The 5,577-nt window shown below is 44.2% G+C and overlaps 1 long non-coding RNA gene across 1 annotated transcript; it reads right to left on the reverse strand.

The window, feature by feature from the left end:
• Window positions 1-210: 210 nt before the first annotated feature.
• Window positions 211-2,038, reverse strand: LOC137778825 (uncharacterized). The gene is made up of 3 exons (XR_011077015.1): window positions 1,988-2,038; window positions 826-910; window positions 211-278 (listed from the first exon to the last, which is right to left on the reverse strand). It is a non-coding gene; the product is annotated as an uncharacterized lncRNA (long non-coding RNA).
• Between the last annotated feature and the right edge of the window lie 3,539 nt (window positions 2,039-5,577).

A 5,577-nucleotide genomic window follows, 5' to 3' on the forward strand; every position in this document is an offset into this window, starting at 1 on the left:
ATTACTCCCAAATTTAAAGTTCTGCCTGGAGTTCTCCCCAGAGCTTTGAGTTTCCAAGGAGAATTCACTTTCATTCAGTCCTCCAGATGGGATTTCCATGAACCTCTGAAGTAAGATGAAAGAAAGAAATGAGGACACACTAAACACCAAGCTGAGATTTCACGGGAGGGAGATTAAACTCAAACTTGCCTGGAACTCAACAGGAAGGGGCTCTACGGTAGGCTCCACTTCTTCTGTGCTCTGTTTTTGGGGCAGAGAAGTATCCTCAGTAGTCACAGCTGGAAGGAGTAGAAAAAAAGCCATGAAGGAGATAAACTATATCTTCCCACTTCCAAATTCACGAGGACAAAAGCTATCACAAGACAGATGAATTATATACATAAGGCCTACTCTACTTAACTCAAAAAGCTCAGAGTAAGACAATAACATGAAAGTGCTTTGACCAGAAAGTTAAACTCATGGACCCATAATATCTCAACCTTTTGGAACAATCTAATGGGCGTGGAAGAGTATGACCTGTTCTTTATCATAAAAGCAAGCACTGTGGAATATTCTCCCTTCCACGGATTCAGAGGCTAGGGAATGTGGATGAGAACAGAAATGCGGAAAGAGGAAGATGAGACAGGGGGATGTTATACAAGAAGCCTACTTATGGATTTCCAAACATGGTACCTTACTGAGTTTCTCTACTTTGGGGCCTTCTCCTGACATGTGTCTGCTTCCCTTTTCTTTCATGCGGAGGCAACTAACCTTTTCATTCTCATCAAGGGTATTTCCTCCACTTGTCCCCACCTTCAACTCCATGTTTATTTCTGTAATTCTTACCTTTTCCTTCAACTTCAATAGTCAGATAATCCATGATCAGCTTCTCTTTGTTGTCCTGTTATTGCTATGACTTCCTCCTTATCCACTGTTTTAGATGAGATAAACATGGACTTTTCAGCAATATACAGTCTGCTTCTTTGTATATCATTCAGCTCTACCCAAAAGCTCTGGAGAGAGATTTTGGGGTAGGCCTGCCCCCCTCTGGAATTGATTCCTACTCCCTGGGTCATCTCCCTCTACCTCTACTCCTAGGAGGCTTATTATTTTGCTTAGAACCCTTATAATTTAGCCTAAATCAACCTTCACAGCTGGAAGACCCTCCTCTGGAGTACTAAGGTCAGTCACTGGATTCCACACCGAGGCAAAAACAGGAGAGCACCGGGGCAGTGAGCTGTGAGCTTCAGTCACACACCTGGTTCCAGACGGTGCACAAATTCTCATGAGACCCTCAAGCACAGAAGTGGCCATTAGCTGGCCTGTGAATAATGTAGCAGTAACTGCAAGCAGGGCTCCCACAGTTGCCTTATCTTTCCCTATTCATTAACACCAGGCAATTGATAGATGGGGCCCTTCCTTACGCATTAAGACCCTGAAAATATACAGGCCGGGATTCCCTTCCACGTTGAGTCGAACCCCAAATACAGGCAGGCTCAAAAACTCTGATAGAGCAAAGCACAGAAGGGGAATGAGTAAGACACGGACCCCATTCTTTTCTTTCTGTCCCCAAAGTTCAGAACCTTAAGAATCTAGGTGTAGTGACAAGATCTAAAGCTAACACCAACGAGAGGCACTCGCGCTCTCCACACCTCGGAAGCCGAGCCCTCGAGCCTCCGAACTCCCCTTCCTAGAATCCCTCGGTGTGCCACGCCCCCTTCAGGCTCCCGGACTCCATTTCCCAGAGCGCTTAGCGGCAACCTGGCTTCCGGGACTCCCCTTCGCTCAGAGCAAGGCTCCCGAAGCCGGCTAGCTACCCAGCCGGAAATACCCCAAAGGAGCGCGCGGAGCTCCCGCGGTTGGGACCGGGACGCAGGCAGGGCCCAGCCCTGACCCTGCCGAGGCCGGAACCTGAGAGCCCGGCCCGGGCTGCGGCGGGAGGTATTAGAGCCGCGCGCCCGACGGGCGGGTCGTGGAGATCCGCGCCTCTAACCCGGCTGTCTCTTACCCCTGGACGCGCTGCGGACCCGGCTCCGGACCCAGGGCTAGACTCCCGCCGGGCTGCGCTCTGGAAGGCGCGGGAGGGGCGGGAGGGGCGGGACTCGAGCCCGAGGCTCCATCTGGAGTCGCATCTGCGCACTTGGAGGCGACCGCGCCGGGTCGGGGGTCCCGGCGGAAGGACTCCACTTCCCAGAGGACTCGGGGACACCGGTGCCTGTCCTGGGAGCGCCTGCAGAGCGAGGGGAGAGAACTGCGGGCCTTTTCTGTCGGCCTGGAAATGGAGATCATTCCCCACCTGATAGGTCTCTTCTGAATAAACTGAGAAGCTGTTGTTTAAAAGCCCAGAGTGATTTGAGTGTCTGATTATTCGTTGGGAGTGGGCGATGGGGACCTGTGACACATAGTCTTTTTCCTAGTATTTCTCATTCTTTATTATAATAAAGCCTCAAATCTGGACACCGAGCGCTAGTGCTGATTTTGTTGAAAGCATTTTGGCTGATTTAAAAAGCATCGTCACGGGTGAGCAGCCGTTGTCCTGATAGGAGAGATATAAAAAAAGAAGCATGGTTAGGAATGAGTTAACAAGGAAAGTTAGATGTGAGAAAGAAGCAAGTAGGGAGGTTGGCTCTGAAGTGGAGGATTGTGCGGACCTAGGAACGTTAGTACTATACTGGGAGGGCCACTCCCTGGAGCCAAAGATCAACCAAGATAAAAGATACTTCTTCCCACAGTGTCAGAAACACTCGGGGCTTTAGCTTCTAGTTCTTCACAGAAATCCAGGGAAACCCGTCGCATTTCTTTCTTTTTTTTTAAAAATAAATTTATTTATTTTTATTTTTGGCTGCGTTGGGTCTTTGTTGCTGAGCGCGGGCTAAGCAGCGAGCGGGGGCTACTCTTCGTTGCGGTGCCCGGGCTTCTCATTGGGTGGCTTCTCTTGTTGCAGAGCACGGGCTCTAGGCGCGGGCTTCAGTAGTTGTGGCACTCAGGCTCCGTAGTTGTGGCGCACGGGCTTAGTTACTCTGCGGCATGTGGGATCTTCCCGGATCAGGGCTGGAACCCGTGTCCCCTGCATTGGCAGGCGGGTTCTTAACCACTGCGCCACTAGTGAAGCCTAAACCCACTGTATTTCAATTGCCATTCTAGTCCAAATTACCATAGTCACCTGAACAGTCTCCACATCTAATCTTGCCTTTCTTCAATCCGTGCTATTCAAAGCAGCCTAGATGAAGATTTAAAAATTAAATCTGTTTATGTCACTCTTCCCAGAACGCTTCAGTGGCTCCCTCTGCCCTGGGGTAAGGTGTAAACTCCTTAACACAGTTTATAAAACCCTGCATAATCTGGCTCTGCCAATCCTGAATTATCTGTGGCTACCTTCCTACCTTTCTCTATACTCAGATCACATGGGCTTTTTAGTATCCCACATCCCAAACTTCTGCTCTCCCTTAGTCTGCACATTCTGTTTAGAACATCTCCCTCTAGTCACCCTTCAGATTTCAGTTCAAATATCACTTCTTCAGAGAAGCCATCCCTTCCCCTTCCTTCCCTTTAATTCAAATTAATTCTCTTGCAGAACCCTGTTCTTTCTCTCCATAGAATTGCCACAATTTATAATCATACATTTTTTTCTGTTATTTAATGTACACAGACACACCAGAATGGGTGCCAACAGCTTGGAAGAAAATCCCAGAGACAATAGTGGAACTTACTTAAGAATTGCTTTATTACAATATTCTTGGTGACAAGGAAAATGATACTGGGTGAAAAAACATGGGCACAGACAACACTGAGTGGAAAAATGATTCAGAATAGGATTCAGACTGTGAAGAGTTTAGCAATGCCTTAACCATTTTATTTTCCTCTTTATGTGAGTACAAGAGTCATATCATTTTAAATGTTTGATTAAAATTATGTCTAAGTAAGTCTAAAAGGGATCTATTAATAACATGAAATAAAAGGTCAAAGTGATAATAAAATATTATGTCATAATTTAGTTGGCAGTGTTTTTTCTTTATTGGTGGCACAAAAAATAATGGTGCATCTTATAATTCCATGGTGTCTTAGAATCCATGGAATAGTCCAGGTTGTTTACTGCTGACTTTGTGAACTGTAAAATGAAAAATTCTGAAATAAATCATCTCTAGTATCTCTTCTTGTTCTGTTGTTTGGTGCTTCTCTGTGTTAAGGCCTGGATCTCAGTGCTGATGGTGGGCAAAGTCAGGGGACTTGGCTCTGCTTGTTAAATGCCATTATTCCTTTTTTTTTTTTAATTGTGATCTTTTTAAAATTGAAGTATAGTTGATTTACAATGTTGTGTTAGTTTCAGGTGTACAGCAAAGTGATTCAGTTATATATATATCTTTAACACTTAAGTAAATTTTAATGGTGTGGTAAATTGGCAAAGAAAATTTTTATACCAGTGGGATGAAGTACAGTGTAACCATTAACAATATGCAGTATCTACTCCTAGGTATATATCCCAGAGAAATAAAAAATATGCCCACATAACATCTTATAGTATGTGAGTGTCCATAGCAGCATTATTCACAGTAGCCAAAAACTGGAAACAACCCAAATGTCAACTGATGAATATATATATAAAATGAGGTCCATCCATACAATGGAATATTATTAAGCAATGAGAAGGAATGAAGTAGTGACACAGCTACAACACGGGTGAACCTTGAAAACATTAAGTGAAAACATCTAAGTAAGAGAACCCAGACCCAGAAGGTCACATATTGTGTAACTTCATTTATAGGAAACATCCAGAATAGGCATATCTATGGAGACAGAAAGTAGATAGATGAATGATTGCATAGGGCTGGACAGGACAGTGGGTGTGAGGAAATGGGGAGTGACTACTAATGGGTAAAGGGTTGCTCTTGGTGGCTATAAAAATGTTCTAAAATCGATTGTGGTGATGACCGTACAAGTCCGTGAATATACCCAAAGCTGTTAATTGTACACTTTAAAAAGGTGAATTATATTGTATGTGAATTATATCTCAATAGAGATGTTTTAAAAGACACATTAAAATTATAGGTAATATCTGTTAGTGTAGTGTCACGGGGGAAATTGTTTTACATGAAGATTTTTACAAGAGAATGATGTGTAAGGACATATAGACAGAAAAATCCCAGTGAAGTTACACATCATGGCAAGAGCCTTGGTTTTCTCTGAGATGTTTGAATTTGGGTCATTTTAAGTTTTCTCATCACCATGTCCTGTATCGACAAATTTTCTATTAAAGAGCATATTTTACTGTTTAAAAGAAAAAAATAGTAATTGCCTTCTTTTCAAAATAGGGCAAAATAAACCACTCTTCCTCATAGGTGTGACTCAAGTACATTTTTGTGTGAAGGGCTGGAGGAAGAGGGTCCCCACATCGTCTCTTCAGTCTCTGCTTTGTGTTTTGCTGGTCACGTGTCAAAATCTCTTCAGATAAATTATGAGACTGGGGCCTCCCAGAGAGCCTGATCTATTTTATCCTCTGACCCGTCCCCAGCTCCTAGAAGGGTGCTTGGACATCCTAGAGCATCAAGTGTGTGTTATCCTGTCATGATTATGCAAATGTTTGGGAAATAAATTATGATG

Source organism: Eschrichtius robustus, chromosome 16 (genome assembly GCF_028021215.1).
Source record: "Eschrichtius robustus isolate mEscRob2 chromosome 16, mEscRob2.pri, whole genome shotgun sequence".
NCBI lineage: Eukaryota > Metazoa > Chordata > Mammalia > Artiodactyla > Eschrichtiidae > Eschrichtius > Eschrichtius robustus.